The following is a 25,961-nucleotide window of genomic DNA, read 5'->3' as shown; positions in this document are numbered from 1 at the left end:
GTGATTTACCTGCCTCGGTCTGCCAAAGTGCTGGGATTACAGGCATGAGCCACCACACTCGGCATATGTTTTTATAATGTTATTAAATTAGTACTATTCTGAGTAAAAATAACTAGCTATTACTGTTTTATAAATTGACTAAGACAGTCTTATAAATGTCAGTGCTTTTTATAAGGTGAAACAGATTATGCTGTGGGGCTTTTGTTTTGATGGTGATTTATTAGATTGTTTTGTTTGAAGACAATAATGTTCAGTTACTGTGAAATTATCAAAACAATATTCACATTTTGTAATTTTAAAGCAGTCTTAAAGGTGATTGCCTTAAGGAAAGATACTTTTGTTTTGATGTATAAGTGTGATATTCAAGTTTAGTGTACAGCAGAGGACATTAAACCTAAGTCAGCACTAATGTGCACTTGAAACTTTAGTGCAAATACCAATGTGTAGCAAATAGACTTTAACATATAATGCTTGCCAAAAAATGGAGCTGTTCTGATGGGAGACCTTTGGTTATGTTTGATTTTAACACTCCCCATGCTCTTGACTTTTATTTTTCTTTGTTACCTAGGCTGGAGTGCAGTGGCACAATCAGCTCACTGCAATCTCCACTTCTGAGATTCAGGCCATCCTCCCTAGGGACTAGAGGTGAGTGCCACCATACCTGGCTAATTTTTGTATTTTGAGTAGAGATGGGGTCTCCAGCTTCTGACCTAAAGTGATCCACCTGCCTTGGCCTCCCAAAGTGCTGAGGTTACAGGTGTGAGCCACCCTGTCTGGCTAGCTCTTGATTTTTGGGAGCTGTTGTATTATTTTAATCTTTAGTAAATAAATGCTATCTGAAATGTATAGTTCAGAAGAATCTTCTGCTTCCGTTATTTAAAAAATATATATTTTTAAGTCCAATAATGTTACACTGATGTTTGTTTTAAAATTATTACCTCTTCTATTTAGTACTATATGTATTAAATAATATTAGCTAGTATGTTTTTCTGGCTTTATAATGTGGTTCAGATTTCTATAAAAAGTTTAGCTGTTTCTATATTGCCTTGAAGTCATGAAACATTTCTATTTTTCTTTTCTTCTTTCTTTCTTTCTGTTTTTTTTTTTGAACTGGAGTTTCTCGCTTGTTGCCCATGCACTAGCATGATCTCAGTTTGCTGCTTAGAGGGTGATTCACTCAGAGAAGGTGAACCCACTGTTAGTAAAATATGTCTAGTACCAGATGCTTTTTGATCTCCTAATGACCTATCAAACTGCATGTCTTTTGACTTTGTAATATATTCAGTTCCACATTTATTCATTTAAGAATTGAAGACTTTTTATATCCCCATTATGTGCCAAGCACTGGGTGGGACACTAGGTAACAGAGGTGAACAAACCCTGTTCGCAGGATTTCACAGTGGATGTTAGAATTTAGTGCCATTTAGCTTCATTTGATTCCACAGTAGTTCCAAGATTTTCCAAGATGATCCTGTCTTCAAGTGTCCTGTTGATTCAATTTTAGAATGGGTCTCTCTTCACACCTTACTGCTGCCACCCTGCCATCATCTCTTACCTGAATTTATCTGCCATCATCTCTTACCTGGATTATCTCAGTAGTCTTCTAACTGGCTTTTTTGTTTCCATGTTTGCCTTCTTCAGTCTACTCTCTTTCTCTCTCTTTTTTTTCAGACGGAGTCTTGCTTTGTCACCAAGGCTGGAGTACAATGCCATGATCCAGGCTCACTGTAACTTCTGCCTCCTGAGTTCCAGCAACTCTCCTGCCTCAGCCTTCCTAGTAGCTGGGATTACAGGCATGAGCCACCATGCCTGGCTAATTTTTTGCATTTTTATTAGAGACAGGGTTTCATCATGTTGGCCAGGCTGGTCTTGAACTCTTGTCCTCAAATGATCCACCTGCCTTGGCCTCCCAAAGTGTTGGGATTACAGGAGTGAGCCACTGTGCCTGGCCACTCTACTCTCAATACAACAGCTAGTACAATCCTTTCACAGTGGAATTAAGATCATAATTACCTCTCTGTTCAAACCCTCCAGTGGCTTTGTTTTGTACATGACCTGGCCCCTGCCACCTGTCTCACTGTTCTTCCTGCTACCCTCCTGCTCTTACTCCTCTTTATAAACACTGAGCTCATGTTGTTTCCTTTGGCATGCTAGGCAGGCTTGATCCTGTCCTGTCTCTGGGCCTTGCTGTTTGCTCTGCCTGGAACATTCTTCCCCTACTGTCTGCATGGCTCACTCTCACTGCTTTGGCTTGTGGTTCAAAAGTCACTTTATCAAGGGCCTCCAGGCTGCTCTGAGACTTTGATCACTGCTTGCGGAGGTCTGTCCTACAGACCTTATCTTAGCAATGGATGAATGAAATACTCTCTTACATACGGAATACAGTGCAAGAGTTGGGCTAAGGGGCCCTCAGCTACTTTTAGAGGGCGATTGCAGCTAATTGACTACAACTCCTTTTTCCTTCCTGCATTTACTCAGTATAGATTTAATAACAGGTTTTAAGTCAACATGCTTGTAAATAATTAACATGGGTAAAAGAGTGGATTTATGAATCATAAAAACCTTTGGTTCTGAGACCCAGAATAAACACCATTAACTAGTAATTCTTTTTCAACCTCCCCCGAGAGGGCCATCTAGCACAAAGTTTATGTGAGTAAACAGAGTAGAGACAAAGGAATGTGGGGTAAACAGATTTAACTGGGGAAACTTTTATTATCTTAAAGCTCTAAGGTAAGAACTGACTGTCTTCAACCTGGCTCATTAAAACATTTTGGCTTTCCAAAAAGCTTTGATACTATACCTATAACTTCCCTAATATTTCCCTTAATATTTTGGAAGCCACCCTGAGTGAATCCCAACACTGCTCTGCATAAAATATAACCTTGGCTGGGCGCGGCGGCTCAAGTCTGTAATCCCAGCACTTTGGGAGGCCAAGGCGGGTGGATCACGAGGTCAGGAGATCGAGACCATCCTGGTCAACATGATGAAACCCCGCCTCTACTAAAAATAAAAAAAAACTTTAGCTGGGCATGGTGTCACGTGCCTGTAATCCCAGCTACTGAGGAGGTTGAGGCAGGAGAATTGCCTGAACCCAGGAGGCGGAGGTTGCGGTGAGCCGAGATCGCACCATTGCACTCCAGCCTGGGTAACAAGAGTGAAACTCGGTCTCAAAAAAAAAAAAAATAACCTTAATTTATATTTCCTATTTGATTTCTGACTCCCCCTTGTCCTTCACTAAAATGTAAACTCCATAAGGGTAGGGATTTTGTCTGTTTTGTTCTGTTGTATCCCTAAATACCCTAGAAGGTGCTCAGTAAATACTTGTTGGTTGAATGAATAAATCAGCCCATTATTGAATCAGTCAATGTCTTATGTAGAAGGAACATCTCATACCAGTGGTGCATATCTGTATGATAGCTGGCATAGGGAGGGGTGTGGTCAGAATGGCTATGTCTGTGTGGACTAGTTTTGCCTAGCATGATCCCAGCAGGTTCCTATTGGGGTTAAGCCACAGTTTCAGCCATACTAGTATCATTCTTTAATCATAAAGCCAGAGGATGTTAAGATTGGAATTGATCTGGAAGACTATTTGGTCTACCTTTCTTGTGATTTATATGAGAATAACAGAGCCCAGAGAAATAAGTTAATTACTCACAATTGTAAATCTGTAGAGGTCTGCCTGAGATTAGGCTTCTGATATCAGATTCCATAGTCTTTCCTACATGTGTTCCCCCTGGCTGAGACAGTTCGCGGGCTTTCAGATTTGACAGTTTTCCCACCAGTCTCTAAAAAGGAGCTTTTATCTGCGCATTATAGGTTAGCATAGATGAATGATGACCCTAAAATGTGTGGGAAAATCCCAAAGGTTGACCACTGTGAATGGGAACTATCCCAGATGTGTCAGGAGCACCACAGGCATGCTCACTTCTTCACTGGCTAGAGCTGGGTAAGATGGAAAGGAAACCCAAATGAAGACACTTTGCTGCTTCAGTTCTTTTATTGCATGTCACAGTCCAATGTGTCTCCATTTAAAGTCAGATTTTTTGATGAATGGTCACACCAGCTGCAGGCCCTTGGGTCAGAAGTCTTGATATCACCAATTGTTCATTTTCTTGTTGGACTTCCATACTTCAGGCATTTGTGTGTAGCTGGTCAATTGTGAAGTTTTCAGGGTGGTGTAGAACCCCCTCTTTTGGGGACAGTTGGTTCTCCTTGTGCAGCATGTCCTAAAGCTGGCCTGTCTCCATCCTCTTTCTAAGTGTGTGAGGTCTTTTGTTAGGCAGGATAAAGTGAGAGAGGACTCCTAAAGAGGGAGAAAAACTCCAGCATTTGCTGAAACATGTTTGTAAACTGACCAAGATGTAATTGGAATGGCATAAAAAGACTAAAATTTATTTAACTTCTTGCCATCTGGCTTGTGATATATGATGCCTTCAATTGAGTTTAGAAGGAATGTTGATCACAGGTCAAGAGGTGAGATATATGTGTGTGTGTGTGTGTGTGTGTGAGTGTGTGTGTATATATATATATAGATAGATAGATAGATAGAGAGCGAGAGAGAGAGAGAGAGAGAGAGAGAGAGAGAGAGAGAGATGGAGTTTTGCTCTATTGCCTAGTCTGAAGTATAGTGGTGCAATCTCAGCTCACTGCAACCTTGGTTTTTCGGGTTCAAGTGATTCTTCTGCCTCAGCCTCCCAAGTAGCTGGGATCACAGGCATGCACCACCACATCTGGCTAATTTATGTATTTTTAGTAGAGACCGGGTTCATCAAGTTGATCAGGCTTTTCTCGAACTCCTGACCTCATGTGACCCACCCACCTTGGCCTCCCAAAATGCTGGGATGATAGGTGTGAGCCACCACACCTGGTCGGATAATTGAGTTTCTTATTATATCTGGGTTTTTGCAGAATTTTAGTGACTAAAGAATGTACACTAGTGTTAATTTTGTTTTTCTTTATGAAAGAAGTAATTTACTTTTTATATAATTACTTGCCAGTCATTGGAAGGAAAAGTCCGAGTTTTTGTCCACAATGATAGGAATTATTGTTACATTACAGGATGACTCTGTGAATGCCTTTAGGAAAAATCCCTAGTCACATCTTGACCATTTTACTAGCTGTGAGACTGCCATTGTACTGGTTACTGTAAAATTTCTTGGTTTTCTTTCTAGACCTGAACTAGTTATTTGCTACTTCCCTCCTGGAATGGCTAGTAAAATAAACACTAAAGGTAAGAGATTACATGTACTTCTTACTATATTTTACTACATTAAGACATTCTTTATCAGCATTTCTGAAATCATACAGAATCATTGCCCAATGTCTTTGTGGGACTTGCAGTTAGTTTCTTGGCTTTTTAAGGTATTTTATTTAATGGACCTTTTTTTCTTTTTCTTTCTTTCTTTTTTTTAATTTGCTAAAAGTGTCACATGTGCAATTCCACTTCATTTATATTTCCAAGGCTTTGTTGAGCCCCTTGTGGAGGATTACACTAACAAGTTTAATTCTGCAGGTTTCTTTGAAAATCACCAAATGGTATGAGTTTTATACTCTGCTCTTTTTTTTTTTTTTTGAGACGGAGTTTCACTCTTGTTACCCAGGCTGGAGTGCAATGGCGTGATCTCGGCTCACCGCAACCTCCGCCTCCTGGGTTCAGGCAATTCTCCTGCCTCAGCCTCCTGAGTAGCTGGGATTACAGGCATGCGCCACCATGCTCAGCTAATTTTTTGTATTTTTAATAGAGACGGGGTTTCACCATGTTGACCAGGATGGTCTCGATCTCTTGACCTCGTGATCCACCCGCCTCAGCCTCCCAAAGTGCTGGGATTACAGGCTTGAGCCACCGCGCCCGGCCTACTCTGCTCTTATAAAGCATCTTCTTCTGTATTTTTCTACAATATACTAAAGTAATTCTGTGCTTATTTAACAGCTTTGCAGTCCCCTAAAAGACCATGAAGCCCTGAGAGTAATGTAAAGATTCCTGAAATTGAGATCACCATGGAAAATAGGGGCCAGTCTTTGGCATGTTTCTGTTGATTCTCCAGTTTATTAGCTTTGTCAGTTCACTAGCTATATGTTTATACAGATGAAGTTAACCAGGCTAATTTCACATGTGCACAGCTGCCTGTGATAAAGCTAAATTTCTGAATGTTTTTAATTGATGTTTTGAAAATCGTTAACAGAAAATAAATAACATGAATCACCTTACAAACTGCACTAAAAAAAAATCCCTAAAATGCTTTTTCTTTATTACAACAAATAAGGATGCTGAGGGTCACGTGGAACGTTTCTTCATCTTTTGTCCTCTTTGTTTTTTCTGTTCTTTTAAGGAAAGAAAGTTGAGGGGTAGTTTAAACAGCAGTGCCTAGAATGAAAGCATTTCCTACAACACCCTCTAATGTATTTCCTTCTCTCCTTGCTTATGCGGTCTGCTCATAAGAGGGAGACATGACAGGAGATCCCTGTCATGTCTCCATCCAAGCAGGACATATATAAGTAAAGAAAATGCAGTGTGAGCCCTGCCTGCAGCCATGGTCAAGAAAAGGGAGAGGCTTTTTTTTTTTTTTTTTAACCCTAGCAGAATTTTGCATAAGTCTCTTGGTTTTAAAAAAGATGAATTTATCATAATAAAATAAAGTACAAACTCTGAGACCAAAGTGATAGAATTTTAATCTGCATTCTGCCACTTAGGAAAATTCTTTAAGTTCTCTGTCCTTTAGGTTGCACACCTGTTAAATGAGAAAAGGAAAATAACATTTGACTCATGGTTTTCAAAAATCGAGATGTTAAATTTCAAAAATCGAGATGTTAAATTATAAGCACTGCTGGGTGCAGTGCTTATAATTAAAATCTCATGCTTATAATTCCAGCACTTTGGGAGGCTGAGGAGTGTGGATCATGAAGTCAAGAGATCTACATCCTCCTGACCAACATGGCAAAACCCCGTCTCTACCTAAAATAAAAAATTAGCTAGGCATGGTGGCATGTGCCTGTAATCCCAGCTACTCAGAAGGCTGAGGCAGAAGAATCACTTGAGACTGGGAGGTGGAGGTTGCAATGAGTCAAAATCACGCCACTGCATTCCAGCCTGGGTGATGGAGCAAGACTCCATCTGAAAAACAAACAAACAAATTGAGATGTTATTTCTTTTGTTTTTTCTTTTTTTCTGAGATGGAGTTTCACTCTTGTTGCCCAGGCTGGAGTGCAGTGGCGCTATGTTGGTTCACTGCAAGCTCCACGTCCCGAGTTCAAGAGATTCACTACCTCCGCCTCCCAGGTAGCTGGGATTACAGGCATGCACCATCAAACCCAGCTAATTTTTGTATTTTTAGTAGAGATGAGGTTTTGCCATGTTGTCTATGCTGGTCTCAAACTCCTGCCCTCTGGTGATTTGCCCACCTTGGACTCCCAAAGTGCTGGGATTACAGGCATGAGCCACTTCACCTGGCTGAGATGTTATTTCTTTATTAAACAGCTGCTATCATTTCAGACCACTTGATATTTAGGCGCTTAAGAATTTTTCACTGGAAGGCATGTAAAGAAGGATGATGAGCATTTGTAAAGGATTTAGGATTTATCATTTGACTGCATGACTGACCCCCAGAGCTGGCATTTTAGTAAGAAATTTTTCAGAAGCCAATTAATTAGCTAGCAACTGAGGCAAACCAGCCACTACCCTCACCATTCAGTGCTCTTTTTTCCTCTGTTTCTCCTCAAACTTGGTTACTCTCACAAATCAATTTTAAAAACTTGCATTTCTTTCCTTTTCTTTTCAGAGAGAGGGACTTGCTCTGTCACTCAGGCTGCATTGCAGTGGTGTGATATGGCTTGCTGTAGCTTCATTCTTCTGGGCTCAAGCAGTACCCCCATCTCAGCCTCTTAAGTAGCTAGGGCTACAGACATACACCATCACACAGAGGTAAATTTTTTATTTATTGTTGTAGAGATGGGGTCATGCTATGTTGCCTAGGATGGTCTTGAACTACTGGAATCAAGTGTTTCTCCTGCCTCTGCCTCCCAAAGTGCTGGGATTATAGGCAGGTATGAGCCACCTATGCCTGGCCACCAATATATATATATGTATTTTTAAATAACACCTTTATTGAAATGCACTTCACATACCATACAATTTATTAAAGTATGCAATTCGGTGGTATTTAGAATATTCATGGAGCTGTGCACCTATTACCCCAATCAATTTTCGAAGCTTTTATTACCATATAGAGAAATCCACATTTCTTTATAACTAGCTTCTACTCCCCCTATAACCTTATGCTCCCATAGGCAACCACTGATCTATATTCTGTCACTATAGAGTTGCCTAATCTGGACCACTTATATAAACAGGATTGTGTAATGTGTGATCTTTTGTGGCTGGCTTTTTTTTTTTTCACTTTAGCACAATGTTTACAGAGTTCTTTCATGTCATAGCATGTGTCAGTATTTGATTTCCTCTATGGATGAATAATATTCCGTGGTAGAGACACACCACATTTTGTTTATCTATTTATCAGCCAACCTGCTGCCTCTCCTTCCCCAGGTTGTCTTTCTACTCGGGACATGCCTCCTTTGGGATGTACTGCGTGGTGTTCCTGGTGGTGAGTCCGTTTTTCTGGGGCTCGCCCGTCAAGTCACTCCCTTCCCTGGACCTCGGTTTTTCCAGCTGTAAAATGGGTGGGTCGTGGTGGTGATGGAGGCGCTCACTGACTTGTTTGTAAAAAAAACAGGAGGCCCTCGGCTGGCTGGTTTTATGCCCTCGGCCTCGGAGCTGCCATCTGTGCAGTTGGCGTGGGGGTGCCTGGCAGGGCACAGGCTGAGGCGCCCTCTCCTGTCCCAGCGCTACATGCAGGCGCGGCTCTGCTGGAAGTGGACACAGCTGCTGCGGCCCACGGCCCAGTTCTTCCTGGTGGCCTTTGCCCTCTATGTGGGCTACACCCGCATGTCTGATCACTGGAGTGACGTCCTTGCTGGTCTCCTGCAGGGGGCGCTGGTGGCTGGCCTCACTGTGAGCTTCTGACTCTCACTCACCTCCTGTGCTGTTCAGAGACCACTCCCTGCCCAACTCTGGTCCTTCCCTGCACACTCTTGCCCCACGGAGTCCTCCCCTGTGACCCCTTCTTCCAACCCTGGTCCTTCCCTGGGACCCCTCCTTCCCCCGGTTTCTCCCCTGGGACCCGTACCCCAAACTCCAGTTCTTCCCTGGACCCCTCCTTCACCCCCAGATCCTTCCCTGGGATTCCTTCCCCCAATCCCAGTTCTTCCCTGGACTCCTCCGTTCTCTCCATTTCTCCCCTGGGACCTCTTCCCCCAATGCCCATCCTTCCCTGGGACCCCTTTTTCCCCTCGTTTCTCCTCTGGGATCCTCCAACCCCAGTCCATCCCAGGATACTTCCCCCCCTACATCCTCCCCTGGCACCCCTTCCCCCAACCCCAGTTCTTCCCTGGACCCAGTTCTCCCCATTTCTCTCCTGGGACCCTTTTCCCCAACCCCAGTCCATTCATGGAACCCCTCCTTCCCCCATTCCTCCCCGGGACCCCTTCCCTCAACCCCAATCCTTTCTGGGGGCCCCTCCCTTCCCCCCATTTCTCCCCTGGGACCCCTCTCCCCAAACCCAGTCCTTCCCTGGACACCTTCTTTCCCCATTTCCTTCCCTGGGTCTCCTGCCTGTACGCCGCAGTCCCTCCCTGGGCCTGTCAGTGCCCCAGTGCTCTCCACTGGTCCTCCACTAAGAGGGCTCTCTTCCCCCCACAGGCACTCTTCCTCTCATTGCCCACCTGGGACCCTGTTCCTCCCCCTCCTGCCCATGCCCATGTCTCTGGTGCCTGTCCAGCCCCTGCCCAGTCTCACCTTCCTCCACTCTGCCAGGTCCGCTACATCTCAGTCTTCTTCAAAGCCCAACCCCCACAGCACTGCCAGAAGTAGGAGGAGCTGGAAAGGAAGCCCAGTCTGTCACTGAGAGTGGCCCTGGGCGAGGCTGACCATAACCACTCTGGGTACCCACACTCCTCCTCCTGAGGCTGAATGCCACCCAGGCAGGGAGTGGCTGTGAGTCCAGCTGAGGCCGGTCCCCCAGGTGGTCCCTCTGGCCCTGGGTAGGCACTGAGGGCCCCGGATGGGCTCCAGGAACCCTGGACTGATGGGAGCAGTGAGCAGGCTCTGCTGCCCCTGCCCTGCACTGGACAAGGGGTCTGGAGAGGCCTAGGTAGCCCTGAGCATTTGGAGGGGGACCTGTTCCCGTAGCTCCCCAATATCCCCATTCTTTTATGGGGTTAAGGAAGGGACTGTTTTGTAAAATGTAACGTACATGTAGTTTTTAGTAAAATAGGGCATTGGTTTGACGAGTAGTCTCAGTGCCTCTGTTCCTTACGGCCGTTCTTGGACGGTGTTCCTCCCGTCAGAGGGCTCCTCGGAGCTCAGGCGTCAGGCCGCCTTACCCGCTGTGACAGTGGAGGGCAGCAGCCAAGCCCGCCCCTTTGTGTTTCTCCGTGCACGGCGCTGGGGTCCAGGGTCTGATGGGTCAGCACACCCCTCCCCTCTGCTCATGTCCACCCCGTGTACCTGGGGGCCACGCTTCTGAAATGGGTCATTCAGGGGCTGGTTTCCCTGAAGTGATGGCAGAACGCACAAAGCTTACTTTTTCAACAGGTAGGTAAAGGGTACATTTGTTTTTTTGTACAGGAGGTAACTTAAGTGTCTACTGATGTTTTGTTTGCACCTGGAACCTCTCTTATTCCCTCACCCTGCAGGGTGTTCCTATCAGGCCTTAGCCTACGGGAAGGGTGGTGTAGCCCTGGGGGCAAAAGTGCAGCCTGGAGCCCCACCCAAGGGGCTGGAATGGAGACCTGCCCTTGGCGGATGGGAAGGAAGGTGACGCAGACCCTACGGAACTCCAGCTGAACGTCAGGGACTTGCCTCCCTGCAGGTGTCAGACGGGATCCTGGCCCGGAAAGTCACACCGAAGCCTCCCAGGTATCCTAGGGTGTCCCAGCAGGCAGTGACGCCGGAGGACTAAGGAGGCTGTGTCTGGGCTCAGAATGTATCTCTGGCAGTGGGTGGGAGAGAGGTTCCCAGCCAGATCCCACGGGGAGAGTCACTGCATCAGGAGCAAATGGGAATGACCCAGGTGCCCTGACAGCAGCTGACACCTCCGTTTCCTCCCAGGCGCAATGGCCTTGAAAGCCAGGACCACAGTGAGGGTTGAGCACGAGTCTGTGGGAGCAGCTGCAGTGCACAGGACTCCAGTGTGGTCTGCTGGGGTCAGGTGGCCTTGTTGGGATGAGCAGTGAAGACTGAGGAGCAGAGGAAGTTCGGAGTGAGGGAGAGGATGTGGCTGAGTCTGGCTGCTGGCCTCGGCTCGGGGAGTCTCAGTGCTTCAGAAAGAGCATGTGCACCCCACAGCTGTGAGAGTGTAGAGAAAGAAAGGGCTGCGCTGACCAGCACCATCCGCAGAGGGTCCTTAGGAGCCAGGAGGGCCCAGCTTTGGGAGTCGGTGGCCTGTCTCCCCGTTTGGGTGCTGCCCAGCTGGGCTACACACGCACTGCTCTGCATCTGTTAGGAAAAGCCGGGACGCAGGGTGTCAGGCTCGGAAATTCTCACAGGTTCCCAGTACCAAGATGGCAGGCAGGGCAGCAGTTAGGACACATTTCTCCACCCACGCCAAGCTCTGGGGAAGCCCTCATGCATAATTTTGGGTTTCATGGAAAAAAACAGTATTTTCTCTCGTTGTACGAGGAGGATATTTTTTTTTTCTGTTGTTTCGCACAAGAAACTGAGATTCTTAGCCATGTAAATATCATTTCCCATGGCTGTGTCCTCGTGGCCCGGCATTTCTCCCACCTTCTGAGGTTAATTGGTTTTTGAAGACCTCCTCCTGGCTGGGCACAGTGACTCACGCCTGTAATTCCATCACATTGGGAGGCCGAGGCGGTTGGATCACAAGGTCAGGAGATTGAGACCATCCTGGCCAACATGATGAAACCCTGTCTCTACTAAAAATGCAAAGCTTAACCTGGCATGGTGGTGGATGCCTGTAATCCCAGCTATTTGGGAGGCTGAGGCAGGAGAATCGCTCAAACCCAGGAGGCAGAGGTTGTAGCAAGCTGAGATTACGCCACTCGTGTCAGCTACCATATGTTTTTCTGGTTTTGTAGGCAAGCATACATACTTTGTTTTTTAGACACAGGGTCTCATTCTGTCACCCAGGCTGGAGTGCAGTGGTGCAGATACTGCTCACTGCAGCCTCGACCTCCCAGGCTCAAGTGATGCTCCTGCCTCAGCCTCCTGAGTAGCTGGGACGACAGCGCCCACCACCACACCCCACTTTCATGCTTACTTTTTTTTATAGGTGCATACTGAAGTATTTAGGAGTGAAATTTTGTGAGATCTGCAAATTGCAATATTTCATATTATAAAAACATGAAGCAGACATCGCAACATGTTAGTAATGGTTAAACCTGTTTTGTGTATGTGGGCATCATTATGCCACTCTCTGGACTGCATTTTGAAAAATTTTAAGTCAAAAAAGGAAAACTGTACCTGAGAAAATTTTCTTAAGTTCAAAATGTCATTACCTTTACTTTTAGTGAGACAATATTTCTTCTTTTTATTTTTATTTTCCTTTTTTTGAAGAGTGTTGACCTGTTGCCCAGCCTAGTGTGCGGTGGTGTGATATTGGCTCACTGTAACCTCCGTTTCCTGGGTTCAAGCGATTCTCCTGCCTCAGCCTCCCAAGTAACTGGAATTACAGGTGCCCTCCACCACGCCCAGCTAATTTTTGTATTTTTAGTAGAGATGCCATTTCACCATGTTCGCCATGCTGGTCTCGAACTCCTGACCTAAGATGATCCACCCCCATCAGCCTCCCAAAGCGCTGGGATTACAGGTGTGAGCCACCACACCTGGCTATTTATTTCTCAACTGAATTTCTGTTTGAATTGAAACAACATAAAATCCTAATTTCGATAACATTGTTTACATTTTTTACGTTAGTTGCTAGAACACGATGCGAGAAGGCAGCGTTTCCTCAACCTGACCCGGCAGTGGTGTGGTGTGAGGCATTCTGGACAGCATTGGGGGTGGGGATTTGGGGACGTGTGAGCCCCCGGGCTGGCTCAGCAGTGCAGTCTGGGCCTTTTCCCAGAGGCTTCTTAGCCCCAAGCCTGATTGCCCACCCCTAGTCTCCTCAACAGTGAGAGGCATATTGTCCTGCTGTGTAGAGAATTTTAGTTCTTCTGCCTGCTGCCACATATTTTCAGGAGCTGGATAGCTCCCAGGTCCCATCCCCCGTCTCAGAAATGACTTCTCAAGTCATACCCTGCCGCAGCATTTTCTTAGCCTGTTTTGTTGTTCTTTATTTGTTTTGAGATAGGGTTCCGCTCTTCTTGCCCAGGCTGAAGTGCAGTGGCACAACCTCTGCTCACTGCAACCTCTGCCATCTGGATTCAAGCAATTCTCCTGCCTCAGCCTCCCGAGTGGCTGGGATTACAGGCATGCACCACCACGCCTGGGTAATTTTTGTATTTTTAGTAGAGATGGGCATCCACCATGCCCAGCCTACTATCGGCATATTTTCTGTGGTTGAGTATCTGTTCAGATGTTTACCCAGTTTTAAAATCACGTATGTATTTTGTAAATATCTTCTCACATCTGTCTTGTCTTTTTGTTCTCTGATTACAGTTTTTCACAGTAGAATACTTAGTTTATAAAGCCTGTTATCAATATTTTCATGAATTGGTGTTTAATGTTGTGTGTTAAAACTCAAAACCAAACTCATCGTCACATAGAGTTTCTTTTAGATTTTTTATAGTTTTGCATTTCAAATTACAGTCTCTGGACTATTTTGAGTAGGTTTTTGATTTTCTTATTTTGTGTATATATTCATTTCATTCTACATGGCTTCCAAAGTCTTCCATCACCATTTTGGTAAGGATATGGCTACAGTGGGCTTCATTTTGGTTTGAATTTCCAAAATTATTATACTGAATAAACTCAATATTGAATTTTGTAGGTATTTCAGGACAGGAAGGCGGGGGTGAATGTCTGCCAAGAAACTGAGCAAGAGCGTCTGTGCTGAGCTCTGGCGCCACCAGAGGGCACGCGAACCCACTCCTCACCAACTTTCCTCTGAGGTGACAGAAGCAGCTAGGAGCTTCGACTTTCTCAGGGCAGCAGGAGGGTCGTGTCAACTAGGTGTTGTTCATTGGTGAGTAAACAGCTTCTTTTCCATGGCCCTGAGTGCAGAGAAGAGAGCCTTTAGAGTACTCAGCAAAGGAAGAAATTCATCTAGAAAAATGAAATCCCCAAATCCCATCCTTATGACTATACCCTGATGTCATTGTCAACGTCTCAGACACAGTGGCTGCTAAGATATGTTCTCACAGTGACCTCTACTACAATAATCACACCGTGCCCTAACACCAATATAATATCCACACGATACGGTGCCCTGATGCTAATGTAATATCTGCACTGCTCTCCAATACCAATATAATATGTACACCATGCCCTAACACTAATACCCACACCGTGTTGTAACACTAATGTATCCACACAGTAGTCTCTAATACTAATAAGTATAATAATATCTACTAAGTGGAGTCTGTTGACATTGAGGCTTTTATAAGCATTCACAGCTTTGGATGAAGTGTAGCCTCTACAGTGGATTTTGGTGATGTCTCTGCTTTTCTGGCATAGTATTGATATAGTTGTTTTAAAAAGTAATTTACTTTTTAGTAATGTCATACTTCTAGGAAGCTTCCAGTAGCAGTGCAAAATATAACCTGTTTCTTTTCTTAGAGTCCCCAGCAGTTATTGCTGTAGCAGATTTGCAGCTTCCCACAAAGTACTCCGGCATATTTTACCCAAATCACGGACACTCTCCCAGGTTACCACCACAGAACCCCTAGATCAGGAAACCAGCATGGTTCCTAGGTGATAATTCAGTTCACGAACTCATTTCACTTTTACCTCCTGCCCCACCTGGGAGTATAATGTGTTTTTTCCTTCTGATCCAGTTTTCCTGGCACTGTTCCCAAGACTTTCCTGCATATTTATGATCTTGACACATTTAAAGAGCATACAGGTTTTTGTTTGAACACTGGTTTTCAGGTCTTTGTGGTACATACCTAGGAATGGAATCACTGTCATACAGTAAATCTATTTGTAACCATTTGAAGAAACTCCAAACTATTTGACATATATGCTGCACCATTTCATATTGTCATAGCAGTGTTTAATAGTTTGAGTTTCCGCACATCTTTGTCAACACTTGTTTGTTTTTAGAATGGCTATTCTAGTGTGAGTTAAGGGGTATCTCTTTCTGGTTTGAATTATGACTAATGATGCTAAGCATCTCTCAAGTGCTTGCTGGTGAAGTGTGTATTAAAGTGCTTCGTTAGTTTTTAGATTGGATTGTCTTTGTTGTTGAATTGTAGATGTTATTTATACATTCTGGATAACAGACACTTATGAAGAATCTACTGTGCAGAGTTTTTCTTCCAATCTGTGGGTTATTGGAACATAATAAGCATTTGTGTGTGGTCTCTGCCCCAATGTCCTGAGGCAGAGAGCTAAGCCTTTGAAATGTATGAAATGATGTGTCTGTGTGTGCTAATGAGTTGACTGATGGCTGGGGGCACCTGGACAGCCTCAGTGGGGCTGGTTGCCAAAGAAACCAACCTTGCCATTAGAGGATTTGAAATTTCAGCCTCCCTACAGTCTCTGTGAAAGTTAGAGGTGCTGATGGTTGAGCTGAATACCTAAAGGCGCTGTTGGGAACATGCTAACACAGTGGTCCCAAGCTTTTTGACACCAGGGACTGGTTTTCTGGAAGACAGTTTTTCTATGGCCTGGGGTGGGGTGCATGGATTTGGGATGGTTCAAACACATTATGTTTATTGTACATTTATTATTATTACACTGTAATATGAAAAGAAATAATGATTTCAGATTGTCTTCCTGCAACTAGACAGTCCCATTTGGTGGTGATGGGAGACAGTGACAGATCATCAAACATTAGATTCTCATAAGGAGCATACAGCCCAGATCCCTCGCATGCGCAGTTCACAATAGGGTTCATGCTTCTATGGGAATCTAATGCTGCTGCTGATCTGACAGGAGGCAGAGTTCAAGCAGTGGTGCATGTGATGGGGAGTGGCTATAAACACAGGTGACACAATGCTTGCCTGTCCTCCTCTCACCTCCTGCTGTATGGTCCAGTTCCTGAGAGGCTGCAGACTGCTACCAGTCTGTGAGCCTGGGGTTCAGGACTCCTGCTCTAACAGACAAGGTCCTTGCCCTCATGTAGAAAGCCCAGATGATAACATGACAACATTTTGGTCAAGCTAGAAAAAAGCATCATTGCAAGCCGGGCACGGTGACTCATGCCTGTAATCCCAGCACTTTGGGAGGCCGAGATGGGTGGATCAAGAGTTGGAGACCAGCCTGGCCAACATGGTGAAACCCTGTTTCTACTAAAATACAAGTATTCGACAGGTGTGATAGTATGTACGATAATCCCAGCTACTCAGGAGGCTGAGGCAGGAGAATCACTTGAACCCAGGAGGTGGAAGTTGCAGTAAGCCAAGATCATGACACCGCACTCCAGCCTGTGCTACAGAGTGAGATTCCATCTCAGAAAAAAAAAAAAAAGAAAGAAAGGAAAACAGAAAATAGCATAATTGCAGGCATTATTGTATGATGAGACTCTCCAAATTCAAGTTACCTGGGCTTGCCCCTCCACCCTATCACTTTGTTACCCCACGGACCAAGCCACCCTCTCCCTTGTTGTCCTGAAGAACCTGGGCAAACTGTGTACCTGAAAAACACTCACCTCGTGGTAAAAAGCCTAGCCTATGGCATTGGACTGCCCAGGTCCAAATCCCAGCCCCAGCACTGACTAGCTGGTTGATCCTGACAAGTAGATCATCTCTCTCAGCCTCGGTGTTTCCATCTGCAAAATGGGCATATCAATCATCACAGCAGCTGATTGTGAGAGTGGATTTAATGGATCTGGGCTGAGTCATGAGAGCTTTGATTTTAGAAAATCTTTCAGGAGATTCTAACTATGTGTTAAGGATCAAGAACCACTAATCTTCGCTTGTCACAGTGAAATATTTATTACTGATTATAATGGTTATAATAATTATTATAGTTATATAATTTAAAGTAAACATATATTCTAATAAGTATTTACTATTGTTTGAGATGGAGTCTCACTTTGTCTTCAGGCTGGAGTGCAGTGAGTGGCACAATCTTGGCTCACTGCAACCTCCCAGATTCAAGCAATTCTCCTGCCTTGGCCTCTTGACTAGCTGTGATTACAGGCACCCGCCACCACACCTGGCTAATTTTCATACTTTTTGATAGAGATGGGGTTTTGCCATGTTGGCCATACTGGTCTGAAACCCCTGACCTCAAGGGATCCACCCACCTTGGCTTCCCAAAGTGCTGGGATTACAGGCGTGAGACACCATGCCCGGCCGCAGTGAAATTAATAATACCCCCTCCACTCTCCGGGAAGACTGGGCTTAGATGATAATTTATATCAGAAATTCACTAACTTTTTCATAAATGACAAGGTTGTGCATATCTTAGGCTAGTGGGCAAGACAGTTTCCGTCACAACTGCTGAAAACATGAAATATAGAAATGAATGGATTTAGCTGTGTTCCTATAAAACTTTATTGAAAAGAGTAGAGAGTAGGCAGGATTTGGTGTCTGGGCCATGGTTTGCCTTCCCCCGGATTGTTAGCCATGGGACATGGAAAGAACAAGACCCCTGCAGGGTCACACACAAGCCAGTGAGTAGCAGGACGGTTTGTTCAGTGGGAGAGATTTCCTGCTGTAGCTTCTGCCCCTGGCCTCTCCAGTGCAGAGGCTGGCCAGGTCAGGGGGCTCCTGTAACTGGCCTCTTGTGCCCCGCAGCTGCCAGGTAGGATTGCATCATGATAGACAGAGCCACCTTCACCTGGGTCCAGGAAAGCCCTCCCTGCCTCCACAGGTACAGAATGACACCCATGGAAATCAGCCTCATGTTCTTAGGGAGAAGTTGCATGGGGCTCCTGCCACCTTCCACCTGAGGGGTGGTGCAGGTTTCCAGCCTGGGATGGGAGGGTGGGTTAGGTTGACCCTGGGCTCTGCTGGAAAGATTCCCAGGATGCTCCTGTACCTCCTGCAGGTGGGGACCTGTACAGCATAGACCTGCACCTCCTGCAGATGGGGACAATGTCATCTGAGTGTCCCACATCAGGGAAGACACCCCTCTGCTCCCAGGCTGGTCAAGATGTTGCAAAGGTGAGGCTGGCTGAGGAGCTCCATGGTTCAGCCTCATCAGCTTTGCTAAATTCTGTTCCACATATGTCAGTCCCAGATCATTATCATCTATAGCCCCCAACTCATGGCTTGGTCTTTGTGGCCAAAAATCTCAGCGAGCCCTGAAACTCTACAAGAAGGGAGAGAATATGTCCTGGCAGTGTTTGTATTGGTTGTCATTCACTCACTTCATTGATGGAGCACTAGCTATGGGCCATACTCTGTTCTACGTACTGGGGACTGGGTGAAAGAAACAGACAAGGGCACAGCTCTCTTGGGGTGACATACTGATAGACGTGAGGCCCAAAAAGGAATCCAGGGCAGGGGGACAGAGCACGATGGCATGACTAGTGAGGAAAGTCTTGGCATTCAAGCCGAGATCATAAGGAAAGACAGTGAGCTGTGCAGGTGTCTGGGAGAAGAGGTTTTTTTTGGAAACAGAATCTTGCTCTGTCACCCAGGCTGGGGTGCAATGGCATGATCTCAGCTCACTGCAACTTCCACCTCCTGGGTTCAAGCGATTCTCTTGCCTCAGGCTCCCAAGTAGCTGGGATTACAGGCACACACCACCACATCCAGCTCACTTTTGTATTTTGAGTAGAGATGGGGTTTCACTATGTTGGCCGTGCTGGTCCCCAACTCCCAATCTCAAGTGATCCACCTGCCTCATCTCCCAAAGTGTTGGGATTACAGGCATGAGCCACCATGGCTGGCATGGGAGAGAGCCTTCTAGGCAGTGGGAACGGCATATGCAAAGGTCCTTGGTCAGGACTATGCCTGGACTTGGGTTTTCCGACCTCAGCATGGTTGATATTTTGGGCTGAAACTTCATTGTTCGGTTCTGTCCTGTGCATTGTGGGATGTTTAGGAGACCCCCAGTCTGCCCACTAGATGCCAGCAGCACCCTTTACCGGTTGTGACATCCAAAAATATCTCTAGATCTTGCCAAATGATTCTTGGGGGATACAGTCTTCCCCAGTTGAGAACAGCTGACCTATTGTGTTTAAGGAAACAGCAAGGAGGTCAGTGTGGCCAAGAAAGAGCAGCTGGGGCACAGAGTGGAAGGAGCTGGGACGTCGTTCATGATCGTCAGGACTTTAGCTTTGATGCTGAGTGAAATGGGAGTGCTGACAGCTTTAGCTGGGAAGTGTTAAGAGCTGACTTGGGTTTTTTTTTTTGTTTGTTTGTTTTTTGAGATGGAGTCTCGCTCTGTTGCCAGGCTGGAATGAAGTGGTATGATCTCAGCTCACTGGAACCTCCACCTCCCGGTTCAAGCAATTTTCCTGCCTCAACCTCCTAAGTAGCTGGGATTACAGGCATCCGCCACCATGCCCAGCTAATTTTTGTATTTATAGTAGAAACGAAGTTTCTCCATATTGGTCAGGCTGGTCCTGGACTCCCAATCTCAGGTAATTCGCCCACCACAGCCTACCAAAGTGCTGCGATTACAGGCGTGAGCCACTGCCGACTTGGGTTTTAACAAATCCCTCTGGTCACGGGGTGGAGGGTGGGCTGTGGGACATAGACAGGAGTAGGGCGGGACTTAGAGCAGGGGCAGACAGGAGAGGAAAGAGCCTACTCATTGCAAGAGCCAAGGTAGGAGGCCAGACTGGTGAAACCTTTAGACGGCAGCTAACTCTGTGTGCACGTGGGTGGACGTGCATGCATGTGTGTGCATGATGTGAGTGTGTGCACACATGTATGCGTGTGAGCATGGATTGCTTGCGTATATGCATGTGCTTGTGTGTGTGGATGTGTGCCCACATTGTGTGTGTTGCTGTGCATGTTAGCATGCCTGTATGAGTGTGCAAATGTACATGCATGTGTGCATGCATTGTGTGTGTGCATGAGTGTTCACATGCACAGATGTGCACACGATGGTTGCTCAAATAGCCAGACAAGGACTGGGAAAAGAACAGTCCCACAGGTGCTTTTAGACTCCTGGAGCAGGAAAGCTTGGCTCCATCTGAGGCTCACCCTTCCTCAAAGTTGGAGGCTGGGCCCTAACCAAGGTCATGTCTCGTTTCTTGTATTGAAAGAATAAACCTCACCATGCCCCAGGGCTGTTTCCTGGCTGTAGTCGGTCCAGTGGGAATGCAGAAATCCTCCCTGCTGTCCTTCCTCTTTGGGTAGCTGTTCAAGGTGGAGGGGTTCATGAGCATCAAAGTGAGGCCACCTCCTGCCTGTCTGCTAGGATGTCCCCATCATCCTGAAAGTCCCCCTTCCTCGCTGCCTTTCCACCCCTTCCCATCCCAGCCAAGCTCACTTTCATTCATTCTCTCCACCACCCACACACCGAGAGCCCAGCTCCCACTGCTCCTCAAAACCCATCATACCACTGTTCCATCATCCTTCTGTGACCAAAGTAAGTTGTGTTTTAGTGTTTGGTGGCCTACATGCTCCACGAGGCCTGGGTGCAGAACACCTCTGTGGTGGAGAAAGTGTGCTGAGGCAGGAGTTGGACCCAGCCTGGCTGGAGAGAGTCCTAGAGGCCTGTGCCCTGAGGCCAGATGTGGACAGCTTCCCTGCAGGAGTCCACACTTCAATTGGAGAGCAGGTAAGAGTCTCGGGGTCTTTTGGGTCAGGGAGTCATTGCAGTTGGGGGTCATTTTGGTCCCTGACTCATCATGGATGGTATGATGGAGAAATACAGGAAGTGGTCACGGAAGTGGAGGAGAGAAAGTGCTCAGCTTAGGGTCAAGCACATACTAGGTGCTCAATAAATAATCATTAATCAATAAATAGAAATGGATACAGAGAGAGGCAAGGAGTTGTGGTAGGAATTGGCTCTGAGGGTCTCTCTGACAACTGAGAGTGAGATGACTAGGCTCCTGTCTTACTCTGCCCTGCCTTGCTGGGTGACGTTGATCTAATTGCCTCCCCTCTCTGGGCCTCACCAAAGGATCTGGACAGAGATGTCCAAGACACAGGATATATGCATCTGGAGCTATGGCTTAGGCAGGAGCTCACAAACTGTGACTCCCAGGCCAAATCCAGCCCTCCACTTGTGCACTTGTGTGTGTGTGTGTGTGTGTGTGTGTGTGTGTGTGTGTTTGAGATGGAGTCTCACTCTGTTGCACAGGCTGGAGTGCAATGGTGCAATCTTGGCTCACTGCAACCTCCCCCTCCCACATTCAAGAAATTCTCCTGCCTCAGCCTCCTGAGTAGCTGGGATTATAGGTGTGTGCCACCACACCTGGCTAATTTTTGTATTTTTAGTAGAGACAGTGTTTAAGCATGTTGGCAAGGCTCATCTTGAGCTCCTGACCTCAGGTCATCTCCCCATTTCCCTCAGAGTCAAAGCCCAAGTCTTGATAATCCCTGGCAAGGTCTCTGTCACCTTGCTCTGGTATCCATCATCCCCATCTCCCATCATCATCTCCTGGCTTCACTCCAGCCTCCAGAGTCTCTGTGATGTTTCGTGATCCCCCGCAGCACACTCTGTCCCCAGGGCTTTTGCACCTCCTGTTCCCACTGTTGGAAATCTCTCCCCAGGAGTTCCCAGGGCTCATCCTTCACTTCTATCACATTCACAGAGAAGGCATCCCTGATTACCTTATCCACCACCACCACTGCAACCCTGCTCATGCAAGTGCGCCTTACACCCACACCTGCTTTTCCTTTTTTTTTTTTCATTTTCTTTCTCCTTTCCTTTCCGTTTTCCTTTTTTTTTTTTTTTTTTTCTTGAGACAGACTCTTGCTGTGTTCCCCAGGCTGGAGTGCAGTTGTGCAATCTCAGCTCACTGCAACCTCTGCCTCCCAAGTTCAAGCAATTCTCCCACCTCAGCCTTCTGAGTAGCTAGGATTACAGGCAGGTGCCACCATTTTTGTACTTTTAGTAAAAATGGGGTTTCACCATGTTGGCCAGGCTGATCTCAAGTGATCCACTCACCTCAGCCTCCCAAGATGCTGAGATTACAGGAGTGAGCCACCACACCTGGCTGCACCTGCTTTAGTTTTTATTCTTCACAGCGCTTTCCACCTGATGTGCTGTCTGTGTTACTGGTTTGTTTGTGGATTGCCTGTCTCTCTCCCCCTCATTAGAATGACAGATCCATTAAGATAGCAGAAACTTTATTTCTTTCATTGCTCTTTCCCCAAAGCCTAGAACCCTGATGGGGATATGATAGCCAGGCAGTAGCTATTAGTGGAATGAATTAATGTGAGAATGAATGAATGTGTCATCTGAGTCTAGATTACAGAGAAAAAAAATGAATGAATGAATGGCCAGGTGCGGTGGCTTATGCCTGTAGTCCCAGCAATTTTGGAGGCCAAGGCAGGCAGATTGCTTGAAGTCAGGAGTTTGAGACAAGCCTGGCCAATATGGTGAAACTCCATCTCTACTAAAAATACAAAAATTAGCCAGGCATGGCAGCGCACCAGTAATCCCAGCTACAAGGGAGGCTGAGGCAGGAGAATCGACTGAACCCAGGAGGTGGAGATTGGAGTGAGTCGAGATCATGCCACTGCACTCCAACATGGATGAAAGAGCAAGACTGTCTCAAAAGTAAATAAAAATAATTTTAAAAAAGAATACATGAAAGACAAGAAGGCCTAGATAGAAGGAATAAGTGATAGAAATCAATAGTACACAAGGGAAATCATAGTGAATGAGAATTTATTCATAAATTTCAAGTTAGATAGAAGACAAGGATTGTCATATACTCAATACAAAAGATAAATATTTGAGGTGATGACTATCTCAGTTACCCTAATATGATCATTACATACTGTCTACATCAGGGGTCCCCACACCACCTGGCCACGAATCAGTACCAGTCTGAGACCTGTTAGGAACCGTACAGGCAGCACAGCAGGCGAGCAGTGGGCAGGCATGTGAGGCTTCATCTGTGTTTACAGCCACTCCTTATTGTTTGCATCACCACTTAAGCTCCACCTCCAGATCAATGGCAGTGTTAGATTCTCATAGGAGCACAAACCCTACTATAAAGAGCACATGCGAGGGATCTCGGCTGCATTCTTCTTTCTTTCTTCTTTATTCTTTCTTCTTCTTCCTCCTCCTCCTCCTTCTTCTTTCTTCATTCTTCTTCTTCTTCTATTTGAGATGCAGTCTCGCTCTTTGCCAGGCTGGAGTAGAGTGGTGCATTTTTGGCTCACTGCAATCTCTACTTTTTAGGTTGAAGCCATTCTCCTGCCTCAGTCTCCTGAGTGGCTGGGATTACAGACACATACCACCACGCGTGGCTAGGTTTTGTATTCTTTTAGTAGAGACAGGGTTTCACCATGTTGGCCAGGGTGGTATCAAACTCCTGACCTTGTGATACCCCCACTTTGGCCTCCCAAAGTACTGGGATTACAGGAATGAGCCACCATGCCCTGCAGCTGCATGCTTCTGATGAAAATCTAATGCTCGATCATCTATCACAGTCTCCCATTGTCCCCAAAGGGACTGTCTAGTTTCAGCAAAACTAGCTGAGGCTCTCACTGATTCCACATTATGGTGAGTTGTGTAAGTATTTCATTATATTTTACAATAATAGAAGCAGGCCAGGCACAATGGCTCATGCCTATCATCCCAGCACTTTGGGAGGGTGAGGCAGCAGATAACCTGAGGTCAGGAGTTCGAGACCAGCCTGGCCAACGTGGTGAAACACGATCTCTACTGAAAATGCAAATATCAGACAGATATGGTGGCAGGCACCTGTAATCCCAGCTACTTGGGAGGCTGAGGCAGGAGAATTGCTTGAATCCAGCAGGCAGAGGTTTCAGTGAGCCAAGATCATGCCATTCCACTCCAGCCTGGGTGACAGGAGCAAAACTCCATCTCAATAAATAATAATAATAATAGAAGTAAAGTGCACAATAAATGTAATGTGCTTGAATCATCCTGAAACCAACCCCCTGTCCCCAGGTCCATGGAGAAGTTGTCTTCTACAAAACGGATCCCTGGTGCCAAAAAGGTTGGGGATCACTGCTCTACAGGTCTCAAAATATCACCTGTTCCCCTTAAATAGGTACAACTATTACATATCAATAAAAACAAAAAGAAATCAATTAGAATTTAAAATAAAAGTAAGTAGGACTGTAAAGTTACCACTGGATCATCGAATAGGGAAATGAATGGTGTCCTCATTAAAGGTGGTCTCAGTGGAGAAAGGGAACAGAAGTTGGACTCAAATGGTTACAGAGAGTGAGTAGGAGACAGAGTAGCTTGGGAAGTGCAGGTAATTCCTCCAGGAAGCATGCTGGGAAGGGGAGAAGTGAGGCCGGTAAGGATTCAGGGAATTCTGGCTTAGGAGTGAGTACCTTTGAAGCTGAGCATGTCCCCTGGGGACAGACATGGGGAGCGACACCTCACCCTGATGGGCAGATGCACCCCAACCTGCTCCTGCCTGGGCTCCCCAGTTTCACCCGTAGATGCAGACTGACGACACTGTCCCTTTTGTGGCCACAGGGCATGAATCTCTCAGGGGCCCGAAGCAGCAGCTGAGCCTTGCCCGGACTGTGTACAGAAAGGCAGCTGTGTACCTGCTGGATGACCCCCTCGTGGGTTTGGATGCCCACATCACTCAGCACATCTTTAACCACGTCATCGGGCCTGGCGGGCTACTCCAGGGAACAGTAAGTTTGGGAACATGTGTCAGAGGGCACAGGGCAAAAGCAGAGGATGCCCCTAGCATCTAGTCCTAACCCAAGCTTCTCTCACCGCCCCCTTCCACTTGAGTCCAATTTTCCACTTTACTGGTCAGCTTTTGCTGTGATAATGCTACATAACAACCCCTCAGATTCCATCAGCTTACGACAACAGCTGTTTCTTGCTTATGCATCTGTGGTTTAACTACTACAGCTCTGCCTTGGATGATTGTCCTGGGTCAGATGGACTCCTTGTCTTCTTGAGGTAGGCTGAAGGAGTCCCCTCTGTTTCTCTATTTGGAAATGCTATTTTCAAGAAAGATAGCAGGAGCACAAGAAGGGGAGCTCTCCCTACTCTGAGTCCAGGGACAATACTCCTACCCCTACCCCCTGCTCCAGGAGGCTGGCCAAGCACATGTGTATAACTTTTCTTTTCTTACTTTCTTTCCCCTTCCCTTCATTCCTCTTTCCTTTCCTCTCTCTCTCTCCCTCTCTCCTCCCTCCCTCCCTTCCTTCCTTTCTTTTTGATGGAGTCTTGCTCCATCAACTAGGATGAAATGCAGTGGTGCAATTTCAGCTCACTGCAACCTCCACCTCCCAGTTTCAAGTGATTCTCGTGCCTCAGTTTCCCAAGTAGCTGTGACTACAGGTGTGTGCCACCATACAGGTGTGTGCCACCAAGCTCATTTTAGTATTTTTAGTAGAAACAGGGCTTAGCCACAGTGACCTGGCTGCTCCTGAACTCCTGGCCTCAAGTGATCCACCTGCCTTGGTCTCCCAAAGTGCTGGGATTACAGGCATGAGCCATGGAACGTGGCCACATCTGTGTTAACTCCTAAACATTCTGTGCCCAGACACAGACTCTTGTGACCCACACACTCCACATCCTGCCCCAGGCTGATTAGATCGTGGTGCTGGTGGATGGGGCCATTGTAGAGATGTGTTCCAACTAGGAGTTTCTTCACAAGAAGGGGGCCCTCATAAGTCTTCTGGATCAAGCCAGACAGCTAGGAGATAGAGGAGGAGGTACTAGGTGGGCTCTGCTGATTCTCTGTGCC

General features: G+C 46.3%; 1 long non-coding RNA gene and 1 pseudogene across 1 annotated transcript; both read left to right on the top strand.

Annotated features, from left to right (window-relative positions):
• The first annotated feature begins 595 nt into the window (after window positions 1-595).
• On the top strand, window positions 596-5,994 carry LOC116551231. Its single transcript, XR_004268784.1, has 3 exons — window positions 596-645; window positions 5,172-5,230; window positions 5,930-5,994. It is a non-coding gene; the product is annotated as an uncharacterized LOC116551231 (long non-coding RNA).
• Window positions 5,995-6,369: 375 nt separating this feature from the next.
• LOC116551115 lies at window positions 6,370-10,015 on the top strand (annotated as a pseudogene).
• The last annotated feature ends 15,946 nt before the right edge of the window (window positions 10,016-25,961 follow it).

This window comes from Sapajus apella, unplaced genomic scaffold (genome assembly GCF_009761245.1).
Source record: "Sapajus apella isolate SASKATOON/1434 unplaced genomic scaffold, GSC_monkey_1.0 scaffold9, whole genome shotgun sequence".
Taxonomy (NCBI): domain Eukaryota; kingdom Metazoa; phylum Chordata; class Mammalia; order Primates; family Cebidae; genus Sapajus; species Sapajus apella.
Note: the sequence above shows the minus strand (reverse complement) of the source record. Positions and strands in the feature narration are given on the sequence as shown.